Below are 22,252 nucleotides of genomic sequence, written 5' to 3'. Positions count from 1 at the left end.
CTACGGCTATGGCAGGTTGTCCAGGACCCTTCATGGTGGCTTTCAACTTTTCCAGACGCGGTTAGTTAAATTCTGAGCCTTTGAATTCAGAGGAGTTGGCAAACCCGGACACTTCAATGAAGTTTACTCAACACCAATCAGAAGTCTATAGAGGTAAAGTACAGGTGCTATCGCAGGAGGCTTATATGTTGTAGATTTTCCAAAAGACTTTCAGCATATTGCAGAAGCAGCATCCTGGATAACAATGTCATTCACATGCTGTGCAATAATTTACATTCAATCCATTCAGAAATTACTGTGCTGTGAGGATGTGAAATCTGCAGCTTGTGAACTTTTGTTGTAGATTTTTTCAGCTCTTTCTCAATATTTGCAGTTCTTTGTTAACGACAATGGGTTACTCAAATTTTGCAACCAATTCCCAATGAAACTTTATTTTTTAAGCCTATGTTCACACCTTGTAAGAGTCCCAAAGAAAATTATCCCGGCTGGCTGGATGATCTTTATCGCTGCTCAGTTCTGATGCAAGCGCATTCCGTGCGCGCCCGCATCAGGACTCCCCACTGCACACAATGAAGCTTGCGGCCGGAGTCACATGCTCCATAGTGTGCACTGACAGGGTATTCTGCGGCCGCTATTCACTGAATAGCGGCCGCAGAAAAGTGACTTGTCAGTTTCTTGCTGCGCCGCTAGGGATCCCAGCCGGAGTGTATACCATGTGCCGGGATTCCCTCAGCCTGCAGTACAACGTAAGTACCACAGAAACTTATGTTGTGTGAACATAGCCTTAGTTTGCTGTGGATTTGCATCAAAATCTGCAACTTTTTTTTTATTTCACATATAGTGTATAGTGTCAAACCTAAAAAAAAAAAAAGAAAAATGAAGCACTACTACAAGCATGTGTATGAGCTCCTCTATTGCCTGACAGATTTAGTTGTATTGATTTGCCATTGGATAGTGTGACACTGCATGTTAACTATTATACTTAAAGGGATTGTCTGGGAATTATCGTTGCATTGACCTCTGTGGTTGTTTTATGTTTTATATACACTTTCATTATTTATTTCTAGTTCCTCTTGTGTTCTCAGTCACGTGACCGCTCTGCTTGTGATTTGTTTACTTCCTTTGATGTCACATTTAGTATCTGTTTCCTGTTCCTTCCACTGAACATGGTAATAGGTGGCGGCAGATGTCCCTTTCACTGGCTAAAAGAAAATGGAACAGTGTGCCATAGCACAGATCAGAACAAACTGGTAGATAAGAGCAATGATTAAAAAGCACTCACCTGGTGGGGTTGTGCAAAGGGAATCACAACACTCAACAAACGCATGATGGATAACAATGTAGACAAAAACACCTTCCTCCAATTAGGGGTTGTTCGGGTGCAGGTTCAAGGGATACATAATGTGAATGGTTAAAAATGTATTATAAAAACATTCATGGCGACACAACGTGTTTCTAAACCGATCTCAAGTGTCATCTGGGACTAAACATGAGAGATGACACTTGAGAAAGAAACCGGATGGGTTTAGAAACGCGTTGTGCCGCCATGAATGTTTTTATAATAAATTTTTAACCATTCACATTGTGTATCCCTTGGACCTGCACCCGAACAACCCCTGGTAGCCCCTGTAGGCGGAGCCAATATTGGAGCTCATTAGAAACTGTAGCTGAAAGTGCAGCATGACATGGAGGAGGGCAGGATCCGATAGCTACCTGGCAGGTGTCACAGTGGTCAGTCCAACAAGTTAGCCATCAGCCCCTGCTGTCATCCATTTTATAATGCATTTTCTACTACAGCTTCTACTGAGCTCCAGTATTAGCTCAACCTACAGGGGTACGGCTTTAATGTGGAATCCCAGCCAGTCTATGGGAGAGACACCTTCCCCATCCCCCAGATGACTCCACCTGTGATAATTAGGGATGGTCCGAACCTTTGTACGAACCTGGACTCTCGGCAATGATTCCCGCTGTCTTAAACCTCCGTGCAGAGGGTGGATACCGCCTGGAAAACCAGGATACAGCCACAGCCATAGACTGTATCCCAGTTTTCCAGGTGGTCTTCCTGCTTTATCCACCCTCTACAAGGAGGTTTAAGACAGCGGGAATCATTGCCGAGAGTCCAGGTTCGTACGAACCCGAACCTTGCCAGGTTCGGACCATCCTTAGTGATAATGTTCAGTGAAAAGAACAGGAAACAGATGTTTACCATGAAATCAGAATGGTCATGTGACTGAGCTTGAGAACACAAGAGGAGCTAGAAATAAATTATGGGAGTGTATAGAAAACATGCAAAACCCATAGAAGTCAATGCAATGCTAGTTTATGGAAAAGTCAAGGACAACCCCTATAACTATATCCATGTACATTACAATAACTTCATATGGTAAACTTAGGCTGATAGAGCTGCTATAACATGCCAAGAAGAACTGTGTATTTTATATGTTGACATGGACTAATTTAATGGTCCCTTTCTCATTCTACTAAGCTTCTGCATACATATTTGCTTTCCGTTATAAGACTTCGGATAACCAATGATGTTGATAAACAATGCAAATTTGACAATCATTACCCTCCACTGTAATAATGACACACCTAACAGAAAGTAATTCATACCAAATTCCTTCACTTCAGCGGCTGTCAAGTATTAATGAGGAGGTATTATCTCCTACTGGTGCAAACCTTGCTGCCAACATTTTTTTTTTTATTTTTAGCCCAATTTATTCAACGTTCCCAGCCAAGAATCTGTCAATGGAGGAAACTACTAGAAATCTCTTTTGTATTTATAATGATGAAAACCAAATTAGATGCATCCAAATTTGCCCAGGTAGATTTTTCCGTTCGCTAGTCTTATAAATCACAAATAACAATCTTAGCAAAATAAATAAAGAAAACCTAAGGAGTACATGTCAGTATTAAAAACTTTTACATGTAAGAGAGACACATCAATAGTTGTTATTGATCAGACCAGGATCTAAGTGGGGGGGATTTATTAAGACCGGCGTACTCGTATGCAAGTCATAAATTAGGCCCAGTCCCCTTTACTAAGAGGCGCATGCCCGGCATACCAGATGGAAGCAGGACCATGATTTATACCTGCAAGAGGTGTAAATCATGATAATTGAGGCCGTGCCTCCTCCCCGCCTTGCTGTGCCCCCTCAAGCCACCTGCCCGCACATTGGGCAAACGGTGGATATGACAGTTGTACGCTAGGGAGAAAGGGTAAGTCTGCTGGGGCAGTGCTGGTTTCCTCCAGACATGACAAGTAGTATTGAGGCCAAAAGGTTCAATCTTGTTTTCATCAGACAGGGAGAATGGTGTCACAGTAAGAGTCCTTTAGTTTTTTTTTTTTTTGTCTACTGGTCAACTGGTTTTTTAGGCAGAGCGCTTCAGTAATAGTTGGCCTCCTAGAAGTTTCTTCCATCTGCACACAGGATGTTTGGAGCTCAGCCAGAGTGACCATGGGGTCCCTTCATTTACCAAGGCCCTTCTTTCCTAAATTTGGTGGGACTGCCCTTTCTAAGAGTCATTTCTGTTTCAAAATTCTTCCACTTAAGAGTTATAGAGGCTACTGTGCACTTGAGACCTTTCAGTGCAGTAGACATCTTTTGGACACCTTTTCATTCTATAGGGTTTTCTTTCTATATTGCAGATTCTTATTGAAGACAAAAACTATGAAGGAACACATATGGAATTAGGTAGAAAGCTAAAAACTGTTAAACAAACTAGAATATGTTTTATATTTAAGATGCTTCAAAGTATTTCTAAGGATGATTAAAAATCTTTTAAAATAAAATATTTGGTTGTCCACCCTCTGTAGATGTGTGAGCTTTATTTTCTCTGTATATCAGTTGCAATATAATGTAAGTCGCGATTTGCAAAAAGTTAATTTTGGTCATAACCTGTTTTAACATTTGAAACTGACCTTGTGAAATTGGCTGATTTCTAAGTAACCTTTTTTTAGCACTTTTCCTGTAAATTATATTCAGAAAGATTTTTGACAACGCTTCAATCTAAGGTTTTATGACAGGAATTTGCAAGTTTGAATATTATTTGTCAAATTATAGCTTCAGTGACATCAATTTAAGATGAATGATCATCCATTCTATGATATTCTTATTAGATATTAACCTAGTGATAGTAATGCTTAGAGACTTCACTGTAATTTCAACAATCAACTAATTTATTGCTCTGAACAGTGACAGAAAATGAAGTCTCAGCTGTCAATAATGTTTTTTTTTTCCAGGTAGTTTTTAAGTCAAAATTTGGCTTGAACTTTTGGGCTATGTTCCCACACCATCCGTCAAACAACCAAAAAAAAAAAAAAAAAAAGAAGATGGTTTGGAAACATGTGTGTGTGTGGGGGGAGATTTATCAAACTTATGTAAAGTAGAATTGTCTTAGTTGCCCCTAGCAACCAGATTCCACCTTTTTATTTTTCAAAAAATCTGTGAGGAATGAAAGGTGGAATCTGATTGATTGCTAGGGGCAACTGAGGCAATTCTACTGTACACCAGTTTGATCTCAACCTTGGCCTTAAAAAAAGTAAAATTGAAACACTAATCTCTTGTTTTGTACACTTTTCTTAAAAAAAATAATAAAATAAAATATATATATGTGTTCATTTGTGAACTTGTCTGACGAAGGGATCTTGTGAATCCCGAAAGCTCACAACTCTAACAATTTTTTGTTGGGCAATAAAGGTATCACTCCTAAAATACTTTGATTACAAGTATTTACCACGATATGGATTTTTCTGGCTAACACAGTACCATACTATACATTTTTTTTATATTCTTTTACTATGCAAACCCAAGCATACGAGTGCCCCCCCCCCCTTTTTGGGCTTAAAGGGGTTGTCCAGTGCAAAAAAAAAATTAATCTTTCAAATCAACTGGTGTCAGAAAGTTATATAGATCTGTAATTTACTTCTATTTGAAAATCTCAAGTCTTCCCATACTTATCAGTTATTGAGATGAGAAAGTACTAAAATGCTCAGGTGCTTGATACTCGAAACAAATATTTCCAGATTTGTTTAGAGTAACGAACCCCATTGAGGTCAATGGTAAACTCTAGAATTTTTGCAGGGGACCAAAGCTCTGCACAGGGAAGGTTGCGTGAAAACCTGTCAACCTCAGAAAATTATGGAAACACCACAGAAATGGAAAGGAAACAGCAGGGGCAGCATGCATGGATTCCTCTGGGGTATATGAACTACAGATCCCAGCCAGACAAGAGAATGTCAGCAACAGGACAAATTAACTACTGACAGCAGATTTGGGGGTCGTATAGAGTATGTGTGTAATTGGTGCTTTTTTTTTTTAAAGCACCTCATGCACAGGACACGGCACTGTAAGGATAGGTATAACTGAACTACAGATCCCAGCCAGCCAAGAGAATGTCAGCAAAAGGACAAATTGACTACTGACAGCTGCACTACAAGACCAAGCCAGCAGCCAAGAGTAGCAAAAAAATTATATGTTTTAAAAAATTTAAGCCCTTAGAAGGACTGTTAGGTTCTAATCCCCTGCCTAACTCTCTCCCTGACAGACAGGAGCTTTCTCCCTATGCTCATCCAGCCTGCATCTGAAGCGAGCATCGCGAGCACTTGATTCTTATATGCGCAGGTCATCTGATCTGGCCAGCCAATTGCTGCTATCGACATGTAGGGTTCCCACATGATGCTACAAGCTCCCAAAGACTCTCCTGCATGATGATTGGCTAAAAAAAAAGTGGCAAAACATGCAAGAAGAGGTAGATGTCATTGTCTCGAGTATTGCGAGATGCTTGTCTGAGTAATGAGTACCATCAAGTTCCCTAATCCTCGAACGAGTACCAAGCTCAGACGAGCATGCTCGCTAATCTCTGATCAGCTACTATATATTCTGCAGGAAGTGGTGTTCAGAGACAGCGCTCTCTGCTGACATCTTAGGTTCATCTAACCTGCTGATAGTTAATTAAAAATTCATGACTAATCCGTGTTTCCATGATAAGTGGTTGGACAAAGTAGGATGACCAGGCCTGATGGCTTTAGTTAGGGAGAGCATGAGAATAGTGGCCAGGGGGAGGATGGGAAGGGATGTTTATTGTATTTAATTTGTTTGGCAAAAGTACATGTTATTTTTCATGTAACGGATCCGAATTGTAGATTTGTTATCATACTAATTCTTGTTTTCAAGGTGGAAGACTGTTCACCACCATGATGACTGTTCTAAAATTCAAGAATAAATAAAAATACATATAAAAAGATATTTTTATGGTTTGCATATTGTGTCTTTATACATTATAAAAAGCAGCCACTGTGCTCTTCTAAAAGCAAGCTATATGACGGCATACCCGATGTGAAGATAGGATAAAGAATAGTTTACATGCCAAGAATGTAATGTTTTATTTATTTTTGCTGGTATACCCTACTGGGAAAAAAATGCTTCACACTTTTCATTTTGGTTAAGACTGTGTAGTACAATGGTGGTATGTCTATGTACATCTCGCAAATCAGTAGGAGTATAAACTAGTGCTCAATGTAGCAGACAAGACTAAATGGGCATGTGGTGCTGCTTGTATGACTGAATGAGCTATCCATCACAACAGGCTCTTGTTTCCAAACTGAGCACAGTTTAATTTATGCCACAGCAAACAGTAGGTAGAATGAATGGCAAAGCAGCATGAAGTGTGAATTAACACCACAAACACAATAAACATACAGGCACTGGATCCTCACAGTACAAAGCAGTGCCAGATGAGCGATATCTCATTTCCTTATGCATGACTGCTCATAGGTAGATCATGGAGAAAGTTTTAATTCAAACTTATGTGTAAGAAATACAGTATATACCCTTGTTCTTAATATGGGGGAAATAAAACATGAAATAAGACACTGGGCCAATCAGAAACACTATGAGAATTAAAGTTTTTCCCAGAGGTGTCAATAAACTGTCATATGTAGGCTATGTTTGCATGAAATTTCTTGTTCATTTCTTATGTTTAGGGATGGTCCAAACCCTCCGAGGTTTGGGTCCGTATGAACCTCGAACGCTCGGCATCAGACTCCCGCTGTCTGCCCGCTCCGTGGAGCGGGTGGATTCAGCGGGAGGACCGCCTGGAAAACTGGGATACAGCCTATGGCTATGGCTGTATCCCAGTTTTCCAGGCGGTTCTCCCGCTGGATCTGCCCGCTGCACGGAGCGGGCAGACAGCGGGAATCATTACCAATAGTTCGAGTTCATGAGAACCCGAACCGAACTCGGTTCGGACCATCCCTACTTATGTTTCAAAATGACGTTCGTCATTTTGAGTTCAAATTGACGTCAGTCATTTCTCGGTTTGGACGCCCTTCTTTACAATGATGGCTGTTGGTACATTATTCTAGTTCAGGTGGACTGATTGCTCTTTGTGTCTGTCATTAATTGAATAGTCCTTTGAATTTAATAGTAAGGACAATGAAAGTGTAGTGTCCCACCCTTGGTGGTTCCAAGTTTTTATACCACCCAAGTAAAGTAACCCTCTCAGGTGTCACACCAAGTACTAGCAGTTGTGATTTACACTCCAGCCACTAGGTGTCTCACTCTCCCCAGCACACAACTGCAGTGTCTGTGGAAGGTTTAGCTCAATGTTTTGTTCAACCAAGCACAGGTGCCCTCTCTCTGTACACCCCTTTCTCTCTAACCTACACTTCCTGCCACATCACCCTATATAAGAAAGGGGTTTCCTTTCAGGAGATAGTTAGTAGTTAGTTCATTCCAGTCCAGTCAGTACAGTCACTTCCTAAAGGAAAGGCAGAGAGAGTAATCCCCAGTAAGGCAAAGTTACTACAAGCTGAGGTATCTTACTGACAGACGCTCGTCCACCCGGGGATAACCTCAGTGGGAGCTGAACCTAAAAAACTGATTATTATTCTATCAGAAGCTTGAGCTGAATAACAATTTATTGAAGGTAAGAAAGAGAAAATAATATTATCCTACTTAAAAAAAGAAGATATTTAACAATGCAGCTCCATCCACAGTTAGAATTGCTCAGTGTCGCTTAACGTTTCTGCGCTTAATGAAGTATTTTACAAACTGTCCAAAGCTCTTCATCTTCTTAATGGGAAATATAAATGACAAAATTTTCATGGCATTGGAAAACTTCAGCGAAGAAGAGGATGTTGTGAAGCCCCAGCTGTTTCTGCATTGAGGTTCAAATATGGGGTTGATACTGAGGGGCTATTTACTGTGCAAGACTTAATCAGCTGGGCCAAGAGCCAGGGCGACAGAACTTAGTTACCGAGGCGCTAATCGTATTTTCCTTTGGTCTCTGACACACACTGCAGTTTTGAGGAAAATGCTGTCATGATCTTGAATTTACAGAGCAGTGATCCAATGAATAACTGAGCTGAGCTCATCTGACATTTGGCTTTGTGCTACTCCACACAAAAATAGAGCAAAATATAAAAATATAATTAAATAAAGAAATAGTCAGAAAAGACCACAAAGCACCCAGGTATGTCATACAGTCTTCATATGCCTGTTAAGTATTCCATAAAGTACAATGATAAATCAGACGTGTATTGTGTAGTATTATTTATTACTCAAATAAACTGCATGAAATACACATACAGTAGGCTATGTTCACTCTACATATAACACTGTCCGTTGCTATGAATATACTCTTGGACACCGAGCGGCGTTCTGCACCTTCCTGCTGCTGAAACTATTAAATTGGGTACAGGAGCATTATCTTTTTACAATTGATTTGTGGGCACCATTGGGTGTGGTTGCAATTCAATTAACCATTAACTACAATGTAAAGTATGGCTGACGGCCATACTTTACATTGTGCGAACAGCTATTGAACAGCTATTGTTTTGCTGTTCGGCCAACAGTGTCTGGATATAATAGGCCTGTTCATTATTTAATGTCCATTCTAAACGATGTCAGAACACAGCCGGCGGCATTGTATTGAATAGATAGCACCCTTGTCTGCCCCAGTTCTGAAACCACCAAAAATACATTTGTTATAGGGATCTAGTTCTGTACTTCATGGTTGTACTTTGTGGTTGAAGCGCTAACCTGTACTACAATACTTTTTTTTACCTCAGCACCTTTTCAGAGTCCTCCCACACTGCCAACTCCCTATCTACATTATTCCTGCCATTTCCCTGCCCAAGAATGTTGCAGAACATCATATATCACTGCAGACTACTCAGTGAGGTTGCAGCCCCTGCTGCTTTCATTCTCTGTTTGCCGTTCTACCTTGTCAATGCGTATCCCAAGGCAGCATGCTGTGAATGCTTTTATAAATAAATTATTTATATAAAAGAAATTGATTAAGGGTACCTTCACAAGTACCATATTGCAGCGGATTTCATGCTGCGAGTCCTGCAGCTAAATACGCTGTGATACTCTGTACTGTTAGTCCCTGCCCAATTAACCCACCACTGCCAGTCTAATACATCACGTGTGCACGCTCCGGTCTGCTTCTCCATCTCTTGGCTCCCTGACGTCCCGCTCAGCCAATCAGTGGCTGCGGCAGCACAGCACACTGATTGGCTGTGCGGCATGTCAGGAAGAAATTCCACTGCAGGAATGTAGAGCCATAGGAAATGACAAGCCACAGCATGACAGTAGATTTCACTGCAGGTTTACAGTGAAACTGGACAAAGAGCGATCAAAACGTCCTATAAAAATCTTATCAGCTGCTGTATGTCCTGCAGTTAATGGTGTTTTCTTTTCTGTCTGACACAGTGCTCTCTGCTGCCACCTCTGTCCGAGACAGGAACTGTCCACAGCAGGAGCAAACCTCTCCTGCTCTGAACAGTTCCTATCACGGACAGAGGTGGCAGCAGAGAGCACTGTCTCAGACTGGAAAGAATACACCCCTTCCTGCAGAACATACAGTAGCTGATAAGTACTGGAGGACTGAAGATTTTTAAATAGAAGTAAATTACAAATCTATACAACTTTCTGAAACCAGCTGATATATAGTATATAGCCCAAAAGAAGGGATCATACAGTACATTACTGAGTCTGTTCTGGCTTTTACAATGACGCACAGTATAGTCCATCCACGGCCAGTCTATTCCCACAGTTTCCTTCCATACAAATGAGACACAATGCTGATTATGTAAAAGATTGCTTCAATTATTTTCTCTCCAACTAGTAAACAGGCACCTTGCAGCCTAAGCAGGATTTTCTTCTCTGTTGCTAAGCTTTTGAAAAGACTTGCCATGTCATATATATGCTGTAGTGTTCCCTTGCTTAGAGAGATGACAGTATTTCTTTGATTTCTACCGGTTTTCATATATATTTTTTTCCCATCATTTCCTTTAATGATTTTTTTTTGGGCTTATGAATTTGTCATGAATCGGATTTATGTGCTAGTAGAAGAGACTGTAAAGCAGCTGTGTAGGTTTTAAAGCAGAAGATAGCTAAGGGGTTATAACACATAACAAATGGGAGATTAATATGATTCATAAGAATACAATTTGATATGCACAGGCAATCCTTTATTATAAAAGCATAGGCTCCTAATGCATTATAGAGATGAAGAGTAAAAAGTCCCCTTTTGAGACCAAAAAATAAAGTTAATGTAAAAAGTTACACATTTTGTCATCTCTTCCTGCACCACAGGTCTTAAAGGGAATGTACCATCAGGTACATTCGCTTTAACATGGCCCACGGATAGATCGGTCCATTTTTTGAATGATTCATTCTAATGGAGCTGCGATTCCTCCCACTGGGGGCAGGCCGGCCCACCTCCAGTGCTTCAGCCCAGGCCCCGTACCCGTGGATAGAACAGCGCCTTACACAAGAACTGGGCCGCGGTTCAAAAAATTGACTGCCGCACCGACTTCCCTGCATCAGCGCCGATCTATCTGTGGGTCCTGTTAAAGCGAATGTACCTGATGGTACATTCGCTTTAACATGTATGGCACAGCTTTTTTTTTTTTCCTTCCCAGAAAGAGCACCACCCATGCCCTCAGTTTGTATGTGGTATTGCAGCTATGCTCTATTGTTCTAGTGAATAGAGATGAGAGAGTGAGAGCAATGAGATGCTGGGGCTCGTCAAAGCCTAGGCCACACCTCTTTGACACTTCACTGGTGCTTTTAAGTGGATTGCAGCCACGGACAGCTAAATGAATATGTGTATCATTTCCCCAAGACCTATGTGACATTGATGGCTCTTTGGTACTGAATTGATGGTACTCTGTTTGCATCATATAATTTGACGCAAGATGTCGGAAGTTCAAACATACAAGACATGATGGAAGTCGTAGTGTGTATATATATATATATATATATATATATATATATATATATATAATTTATTTTTTATTGAATTTTTCATATAAATACAAACGGGTAACTATATGTTACCAAATATGGAAGTCGTAGTTCAGAAGACATACAATCGTTTATTTGAGATGACACGTTTCAAGGCCAAACCTTTTCATCAGATGCATAGATTCTAATCATACATTGCAGTGATTTATAAGGAAAAAAAAAGTGCAAGAAAAACAAATAAAAAAAAATTGTTGTCATGTGCCTCGATTGGATCACTGGAAGTACACTATAAAACATAGTTTCCTTAATAAAAATATCAAATGCATGTAAACATAGATATCCAACATTAAATGTGAATACATAGAAGTGTTAAAATATTGATTTGCACAGTAAAACAAAGTTTTTCCATGAAAATTGAGTATATGTGTATCTGTATACTTTAGGAGTGCTATAAAAAAAGAGTATTGCTACCATTGAGTTTTAGTGTTTTTTGTTTCCAAATAGCACTCTGGAATAGTTCTAAGGAAATTTCCTTTAAAACATGGGGTCAATGGTTCAATTCCCCCAGACTCGGTTTGGTCATGAAATAGAACAATAGTGATATTCAATGCATTACAGTTTCCACTTCTATAGTTCACTAGGGCAGTCCCCTAGTGGGCATGGTTCCTTTTGGTAATGTGTCGTTGGAGTGGATTATTCAGAATCTCACATCTACTGTAATAAAGTGTCAAAGAAGAGTTGTGGCTCAGTGTTTGTGTCGCACTCCTCACCACTCTTTCCTCCTTCCTCTCCTTCATGAATAATCAATTAATCAGTTGAACATCCTAGCCTGTGGTGGTCTAGGGATAACTCATCTGTCTCAAGAACCCTAGTAGGGCTTTCTTTGGTTCAAATCCCCTGATGGAACTGAAATATAGGTCCTTGTTTTTCTCATTATTGTATCATTTTTAACAGTGCAAATAGTTTCCAATCAGGTCCTAATTAGTTTAGTTTTTTTAATACAATGATAAGAAGAAAAAAACTTTTATTTTTCACATCATTGTATTAAAAAAAAAATAATATGGAATTATTTGGGAACTATTTGCACTGCTAAAATGATACAATAATGAGAAGAAGACAAAAACTATATTTTATTTCCATCAGGGGATTTGAACCAAAAAAAATGACAAGCTGGTAGTTTGCTAGACAGATGATTTACCCCTAGACCAACTTAGGCTTAGAGCTCCAATTTAGGCTTAGAGCTTCAACTATATCTGAGTGTTTCTTTTACACATAACTTGCCTACAGAGGACTGATCTGCAATCAGAGACACTGGCTGACAGCTGAGCGAGCAGGAGGATTTGTTTCATTTGTACTGTAAATTTGCTCATCTCTAATGTACATATATATTATTTGACCCCCTGCTTCTAATAAAATAAATTATTTCATAGGAATTCATAAATAAGGTGAGAAATCCCTAAAACCTACACAGAGCATTTTTCCGTAAAATAATGGTCGTTATTTAATAAAAGTGTTATGTAGAATGGCAGTGAATGGGACAACGGCCGTAGTGTAAATAGATTGTATACCCTACGGCAGTTGTTCATTGCGGCAGCAGAAATTAATTAATACGTTTAAAAAATAATCTGTGCTCACAGTGTAAAGTAAGGCTCACGGACGTACTTTACACTGTGGTCAGTGGTCAATAGGATTGCGGGCACACTCAAATGTGCCTGCATTCCAATTAAAATAAAATGATGTTCATCCGGCTGATACTGCAGTATTGGCCGTGCTGACAAGTAAGACACAGTCATGTCGAATAACGGCCAATGTTGAACATGCCCCTAAGGAGGGTTTATACTTTCAGAGTGTATTTTTATTCTATAATAAGAGTGGATGTGGATGGTATGTACCATGGGTGTCGAATTCAGGCCCTCCAGCTGGTAAAAAACTACAATTTGCATTATCCTTTAGCTAAGTAATGCTTATGGAACTTGAATCTAGGCTTCCCACCACTGAGGGCATGTCACTTGCCACTACACCAAAGCTTAACTCTTGGTTATGCCCTGTATCTTAAGCTCAACCTTACCTTTTAGCCTACTCTATACGCTATATTTTGAAGAACATTTTCATTTTATAAGCCACAAAAGTGCTTAACTACCTCCAACTGTAATCTCCACACTTGGCATATCATGAGTGAACTGAGCAAGCAAGAATTGATCCATCAACCGCATGGAGGCAATTGACTTACTACTTACTCCACAGAACGTTAGACTACTGAGACTTAATGGTAGAAATACTTTACTATTATAGCACTCTTACTACACTTGCTCTTAGCCAAAAGTCCGAGAAGTGATAACTTTATTTATTCTCATGTTAAAACAGTGAATTTATAAAAAAGCCAGAAAATTGACCATCAAAGTTTGCAGAATGTGTTCATTATGTTGTCCATTCAGTATGCTGTCCAGTAGGGCCGCCCCCTCATAACGCCGCCGGCACCGCATCAAACCGCAACACACACACACCCCCGGCGGCCCCGCGCGTCCCCCACTGAGCTCGGGCACTCACCACAGCCTGGTGGTCAACGACAGCTGCAGGGTGATGTTGCGGGACCCGACGGGATGTGGAGACAGCAGAGAGCGCGGGCGGCGGGAAGGCTGCGGCGGGACAGGTGAGCGGCTGCTGTCATTTTTGTTAAGTGAAACTTAAAGTGACACTGTCACCCCCTATTTACATTTTGACTGCTCTCCACAGGTGTAAAGGGTAAATGTTAAAGCTTTCATTACTTATTTTATATCACACCTCATGGTGCTTGTTCTGGTAAAAAGTAGTTTTTATCACCTGTGGATTGGCAAATGTGGGCAGGGCCTTGCGGCCTATGTTCCACATCGCTCCGCCCCTAGCGCCACTTAGTCCTGCCCCCATCCGTGACATCATCACCGCATAGACAATCTAGGGGGTGGGGCCTAGAGCTTTAGGCTGGCCCTTCTAATGGTTGCTGAGGGGGCGGAGCCTACGTGGACATCACGGATGGGGACGGGGCTAAGTGGCACTAGGGGCGGAGCAATGTGGGACATATTATGCGAGGCCCCGTCCACATATACCAACCCACAGGTGATAATAATGACTTTTTACCAGAACATGCACCATGAGGTGTGATATAAAATAAGTAATGTAAGCTGTAACATTTACCCTTTACACTCGTGGAGAGCAGTCAAAATGCAAAAAGGGGGTGACAGTGTCACTTTAAATAAAATGACAGCAGGGAGGACATAATGCCGCCCCCTGCTGGACCGCAGAATCTGCCGCCTGAGGCAGAATGCTCATTCTGCCTCATGGCAGAAGCAGCCCTGCTGTCCAGTATGGTGTCTATTCTTGATAATCTGTAACAAAAACATCTGGCTAGATGTCAGCACAAACATCAACATATTGTCTTTAAATGAAGAACATTCCATATGTTCACAGATTAAGTAAGTTAACCCATTATTGATCCAGAACTTTAGGCAGTAATAAACATAGCAGCTTTATTTCTAATCCATACAGACTCTTTGTTACATATACTTTCCCTTATGACGTCATATTTTAAATATCAATGACCAAAGTGAAGCAAGAAAGCATTGTGTAATATATCAAATAATAATAATAATAATAATAATAATAATAATAATAATAATAATATTATTATTATTATTATTATTATTATTATTATTATTATTATTATTATTATTACTACAGAGATATTAAACCTTTAGGGATTGCCAATAGGGTTTATGGCAGTTACTACTGGGCATTAATCGGATCCCATCAGCTTTTTACTGTGGGATCAGAAAAAAGGTTTGCCATGGACCTGCACTGACATCGCAGGCAATCAGCTGTCAGTACGACAGCTGATCTTCTGCTGTAACAACCCAGAGTGTAGTATCCACCATTTAGGGTAGTTTAACCCATTACATGCTGCTGTCAAATCATGACAGCAACACGTAATGGGTTTCGGTAGGGTAAGCAAGTGTGCTGACCTGATCAGAAGTCCATCAATGTGGTCTGACTTCTGACCATCTCCATTGTTTTCTGAAGACCCCCGGACCTGCCATGGATATCCCTCTACACAGTACAGTAGTGAGAAAACAGCTTATTTGTTGATTCAAACTCAGTGTAAGCAAAGAAAGCGCCAAGGTTTTGACCCACAAATTGAAAAAATTCTTAACTCCTGAGACCAGATTCTGGTGGGGGTCTAATAACTCCAAGCAATTATGTAAGCAAGAAAATGATACTGAGAGAACTCCAGATAAAAAAAAAAAGTGGCGACAACTGTGTTATATGATGAATTCATAACTGAATGGAGTGAGCGGGTTTAATGCACAATATTATTAAGAACGAAACATCCAAATTGGATCATTTAAAAATGGACATAGATAAAAGCTGAGTCATTGAACTTCAATGATTTGCTAGATTATGACCAGCTCTTGCAAAATGTTAATGAAAGGATTGAGAAGCTGAAGAAACAAATCATGGAACATTAAATTTCAGATGGACTGGAATGATTACGCTCTGAATCAAGTCTATAAATTGGAGAGAAGTCAGAAACAGGACCCAATTCCATACTTTAAAAGAAAAGCCAATAATACTCACTTAACAATGTTATATTCTACATGATATAACTTGTATTAGAAGTATACATCTAAGAAAAGAATATACTCCCCCCCGCCCCCCGGTCATTCTCTTTTTTTTTTTTTAATCCAAGGTCAACTTTAGTTCATCTGTAATGGAAACAGACAAAGGCAAACCCATTAGCGAATGCAAAGCCAAGTCCGATTTTACACCAGGAGGGGTCAGGGTTTTAGATGAGCTACTTTTTTCGTCCAATGTACAAGGAAGGGCTGCACCGATGTCACGAAAGATGTCTGTGCAGCCCTCACACATGGTTATCGATCCATGTATAGGATCTAGCAGATCGTGCTCGCTTACAGTGCAATATTAGGCCATATAAGTCCTTGTCTTAGCAGTGAAGGAAACGAGGACCAGGAGTCCTGAATTTTACCCTCTGGAAATTTCATGCCAGGTTGCTATATTATCACAAGGATTGAACTTTGCACTTACATGTGTTTTCCGTCATGTGCGATATAAATAGATTTGTGCACATACTTTCTCACTGTCTGTAGGCATTTTCTAGATCAAGGCCAAGAATTAGATAGGGAATAACATGTATACATTATATCTAATATATCTAATGAATATAGGTATATGGATTTTTGTAAACAACAAGCTATTATGGCATTACAAGATCTTCATTAAGAATGTTACATCTACTACTTTAATCCATACTAATGTTCATTTTAAAACCAAAAATCAATTTCTATTCCTTACAATCTAGGGTCGATGGCATGGATGGACAGTATGAAATGGGAATTGGTTTCCTAACATAGTGAGGAACACGTAATTGCTACTGTTCCTTATAATCTTCCGCATAAAGAACGGATTGCCCTAAACAAATTGGAAGCATACACAGACATAATAAAGTCATTAAGATGTCTGACAAAACGGGGTTTGGTTAGGGCCATAGATAAATTAGCATATATAGAGTAAATGGAAGAATTGGTGGGTAATATCACACTTAAACCCCTATTACATGGAGCAATTCAGAGAAGCAAACGATCGCTAGCTCCCTGTTCCCCACTTGCTGTTGCTGCTGCTACTACACGCATTGGCAGCAAGCGAGTAAGAGCGGGGGGGGGGGGGGGGCGCAATGGTACTAGATTGTCTGGGCAGACCATAGAAGATAGCGGAGGTCTATCCTCATCGTTCAGCTTTCAACATGTTGAAAGACAACGATCAGCTGACATTGTGCACGTCGACTTATCTTTGTCTTCTATTACACATGGCGATTATACGGCCAATAATCGCTTAGTGTAATAGGGCCTTTAACTTGACTGTTGGCAGAGGCTACCTCTTTGGGGGTGATCACAGACAAATCTACAAATAAATAGATTAGATAATAGATAATCATGTACTGCCGGTATTATATGTACCACTGGTATTATATTACACCACCTATGTGCCCCATAGTTGTTTACTAAAACGCGTCTTCTTGGGTTGCTACACTTTTACACCCCATGGTGAAATGAGTTCCAGGATACTTATAGGACTCCAGAGATGTCCTCTCTAGCTTGAGAAACACTACACGAAGATCAAACTGGCAATGGTTAAAAGACAACTTCGGGCGGGCGATTTTCTGTAAAAGTGCCGGGGAGGGGGATTCTGAGAGAAATAAGTTGCTCTCACCTCTCTGGCTCCAGTGCTGGTGCTGCGTACTGTCGCTCTGGTCCCCCGGCCGCTTCCTGGTTAGAGAGGGGAGTGCTTAGCCAGTCAGTGGTCATGGTGGGATCTCATTACATTCGCTAACTGGTTGAGTGGCTCTGACAGGTCATGACCCGGGCCCCCCTCTCTAACCAGGAAGCGGCCGGGCACTAAGTATACATGTAAAAAAGTATAAGTGCCCCATAGGAAATTTATCAGCTGCTTCCCTTCCTCTAAGCCAATAACATGCATGCAAAAAATTTGCCTCCAGTTTCCCCTACCTGTCAAGCATAAAATGCACTTTGTCAACATAGTCACACATTCTAATAATAATACTAATATTAATGTATTATTATTATTATTATTATTATTATTCCTATAGCGCCAACAGATTCCTCAGTATTTTACAATTGTGGTGGTACACGTATAGACAAAATTTAGAAATTACAGAGATACACATGTAATTATCAAACCATACATGAAGAGTGAGGGCTCTGCTCACAAGAGCTTACAGGCTGGGTTAACTAAATTCAGGAACCTGATAGGCCTGTTTCAAAAGATGAGTTTTGAGGGCACGTTTGAAGATTTGGGGATTGGAGGTGAGTCTGACATTCTTAGGTAATGCATTCCACAGAACTGGTGCAGTTCGGGTACAGTCCTGAAGACAGGAGTGACAGGTGGGGATTAAGGAGGATATTAGGTGCACACCCTTAGTGGAGCGTGAAGCAGGAGTAAGGGGGTAGATAGAGATGAGGGAGGAGATGTAGTTGGCTGCAGCACTGTGGGGAGATTTGTGGGATGTGCTTAATGGTGAGCCAGTGTAGTATCTGGAAATGGGGGGGGGGGGGGGCATGAGTAAAACAATTGGACAGGTACATGAGCCTGGCTGCTACATTAAAAATGGACTAGAAGGTTGAGAGGAATTGCAACAGTCAAGACGTAAATGAATCAGAGCGACAATGAGAGTTTTAGCCGATTCAACAGTAACAAAGGGAATTTTTTGAGATATATGTGACAAGAATGTAAAAGAGATTGGATATGGGGAGTGAAAGGCAGATGAGAGTCGACTGAGCTTGCTGTGTAGGGGTTAGGGTTAAACCACAAACAGAGATGGGTATGTCAGGGTGATTAGCAGACAGAGGAAACAGAAGAAACTCAGATTTAGCAAGATTAAGTTTTAGGAATAGGCAGGACACAAGGTTAGATATGGTGAGATTAGAGGGCTCATATCACGGGAAGAGGTATACAGCTAGGTGTTATCAGCTTAGAGATGGTACTGAAAACCAAACTTGCTAATTATTCGTCCAATGGGTAAAGTGAAAAAAGGAAAGCACCAAGGACTGATCCTTGATGATCCCTAACAGTGGAGGCATAGGAACACCATTATGGGTGTGTGTGTAGGTACCTAGGGAGGGCTACTACCACTCTACTACCCTGTGTTGAGTGCCACAGGGATAATGCAACATCTGCTCGTGCATTTAACATCTTGCACCCCTTGATCGCCACAGACAAGGTAAGACCTTTTGCCCCCAGATAATCTATTTAATCATCACTTTCATACAGTCTGCACCACCAGTCATTGGGGTGGCCCACAGCAGCTTCTCAACACCAAACCAGTCTTGATTGATAGATTGCTCCTTGTTTGTGTATAGGTATAGATTTATCAAAAACGGATGGGGGGATATCCTTGATAACTACAGCTTCAGGCAGCATGAAAGTGATGACAGGTTCCCATAAAATAATAAAATAAAAGAAGCCTGAAGGGATAAAGTTGTATATGCAACCCTAGTTCTTCATTCTTCACAGTACTAGAGGCACAATTTATAACCATTATCTAAACAATTAAACTTAACTAATAATAATGAAACACATCATGAGTTGGAGGATTGGCTGCAGCGTTTATTATGGGTATTCGAGTTTGGCATAGAACTCAATCACTTGAATATCAAATAAACAACCAATATCATAAACCATGTTGCCAAACAAATTATTCCAGATCACCCCGCCTTAAGGGGGCAACTAACCCCCAACTAATAAACAAAGCGACAAAAAGTAGTGGGTGGAGGGTGGGAGCTGATCTTGATTGAAGGTCCCAAAGGAAGCACCGCACCCCCAGGCAAGCTTATATAACTTCTGGAAGTTCCTGTCAGTCCCTCTGTGTCCAATATGGTCCGGCAACCGCAGGTGAGTCTGATCACCAACTGCCCACCTGTAACAGCTGAGAGGCATTAATACACTGGGGGGAGAACAGAGGACATAACTATATGTAACCTGGTCCCGTGCGTTCCCCATGCTTAGGAGTATAAGGACCCCTTACATTCTTATGTTTTTTCTCTCTGTCTCTCTGTCTCTGTCTCTGTCTCTGTCTCTCTCTCTCTCTCTCTCTCTCTATATATATATATATATATATATATATATATATATATTAGGCTTTATTTTATTTTTTTTTAAACTAGGCAATTTAAACTACACACTTTTGCTATCTAAACTCTTTATTATTAGCATGGCCATTCATTTTTCTTTCTGCTGTTTTTTTTAACCCTATTACCTATATCAGTAACAAACATAAAGTGTTTACCCAGGATTTGCAGAAAACAATGGCTGCTTTCTTTCAAAGCTGCTGCTTCACGGACCCTTTAAACACTAGTACAAAGATTCATCTATTATTTATATGATCTGCAACATGTCTAGAAAATCTGTTCTTGCAGAGCGAGCCGCTGCCGTATGTACAGAACACTTGATGCCCGGCCCTATCTATGCAGTTTCAAAGGTCTGATTAATTGGCTTCTAATTAGTCAACTTTTTTTTTTTTCCTTTTTTAAACAGAGCTTTATAATTGAAGCTAGACTGTCTATGCTGGAAGCGAAGCATCGCGGCTGAAGATGAAACACGCCATAGAATAAAGAATTAAGGTGCCAAAGTGGAATTACAAAGGCAATCCATCTAGAACAATCACCGACTGTTTGGTGTGTAGGCTTAATGGATATGAATGCTGTTACTTTCCACCCGTCCCCTCCTCCACGTCTCAGAAAAATGACATTCCATTTTGCTTCAAAAATACACATTATTTAAGTTATAAAATATTAATCCAGAGTAATTAATCCTGGTGCAGAAGTGTTTTCTCTCTTCTACCGTAGGATTTGAACTGCGACGCTGCACCCTCCAACTTGCTACTCTTTGTTACATTAATTTAATCAAAGCAAAGTATCGTCAATTATTAAAAGGATGAGGTTAAACAGCAGGTATTAACTTCAAGCTAAGTCCTTATCTGGCTTCTTTCATGTCAGGAATCACCTGTATTTCTAAGAGATGTGTTAATAAAAAAAGATTGATTGAAAGCGAGAACGGTAAGGCCGGATAGAGCAGCAGGATCTTAGCTTTTTTGTGGACCAATATATCTTGATCTCACAGTTCGAGGAGTCATTTTCTCTACTTTACACCATCAAGTATAAAAGTACTGTCTGATTAAACTTTAAAGCACAACTTTGATTATGTTCAGGCTGTATTTTTTAAATCAACGTATAAGTCAGATGTACTCTCCATACCAAATACATCCACGGGACCCTATATATATGTTGAAGAGGTATGTAACTACAGTGTGTAAATATACAGATACAGGCTACGCGGCTGCAAAGATCATCCGGCCGGTGCTTCAGTACTGGCCGGGAAGATCTTTTCAGAGACTGGCCGTTCCGTGACCCGGCCAGGTCACAAAACGGCCGGTCTCTTACTGTGTGTGCACATAGCCACATACTGTATAGTGTGTGTGTGTGTGTTTTAATTCTATGGTCCACTAATGGTATGGTATACAAATGTATACCAGAGGCCTTAAAGTGACACTGTCACTCCATGCATTGTGCATTATGCATTATGACTTCTCTACACAGGTGTAAAGGGTAAACTTTGCAGTTTTCATACCTTATTTTATATGTTCATATTATAAATCATGGTGCTTGTTCCAGTAAAAAGTGACAGCTTTGACAGCTGCATTTGAATAGTTAATTAGCCAGGAGCCCCCTCTGATCACCCTTAAAGGGGAATAGCCGTCATGCATTGTTAAGGGGTTAAGATAACCCTGGTATATACCTGAAGGTGACAAATGTCACTTGTCTTATCTAGCCAATTTGAATTCTCTGCAAAAAAAAAAAAAAAAAAAAATTCCCAAGAACAAATATACAGTATATTGTAAAAAAAAAAAAAGGACTATAACTTGAAAAAAATCAATAAAAGTTTTACACATCTGGAACATATTTCTGTATTAGTAAATAATTGAATACTCTAGTTTTTATTGTATTGTGAGAGCTGCAATACAATTGGAGATCACAATTCAGTCATGTTTAGAAGCAAGTTGTTCAAGTTTCATGTGACTTGTCACCAGAAATTATTTTTAGTTTTAGTGAATTAGGTTTCCGTTCCATACCGTTCACTTCAAAAGTCTCCCTGAGAATTCATCAGCCAGCTGCACTTTTATTCGCAGTCATTAGAAAATCTCCTATCTGCAACTCTCAATAGCAAATACATGAGCAATATAAATGGATTCACATTTTGAAGAAAACTCACAGTTCACTGCTAACAGTCTTTAAAGCGATAGAACTCACAATGTACAGTACATACTACAAAATTTATTGATAGTGTTTTTTGAGCATACTAATGTGTTAGTTTTGTCTATGTGATTTGATAATTTCAGTAGGCAAACATTATACAGATGCACAGTTGTGCCC

The 22,252-nt window shown here is 40.1% G+C and overlaps 1 long non-coding RNA gene across 2 annotated transcripts in view; it reads left to right on the top strand.

Moving 5' to 3' along the window:
- LOC138767501 (uncharacterized) overlaps nt 1-21,295 on the top strand; it is a 64,262-nt gene extending 42,967 nt beyond the window's left edge. For both annotated transcript variants that reach the window (XR_011358806.1, XR_011358805.1), the window contains one exon: nt 20,358-21,295. This is a non-coding gene — a long non-coding RNA (uncharacterized lncRNA). The remainder of the gene's footprint in view (nt 1-20,357) is intronic.
- Nucleotides 21,296-22,252: the final 957 nt, after the last annotated feature.

Source organism: Dendropsophus ebraccatus, chromosome 11 (genome assembly GCF_027789765.1).
Source record: "Dendropsophus ebraccatus isolate aDenEbr1 chromosome 11, aDenEbr1.pat, whole genome shotgun sequence".
NCBI classification, from domain to species: domain Eukaryota; kingdom Metazoa; phylum Chordata; class Amphibia; order Anura; family Hylidae; genus Dendropsophus; species Dendropsophus ebraccatus.
Note: the sequence above shows the minus strand (reverse complement) of the source record. Positions and strands in the feature narration are given on the sequence as shown.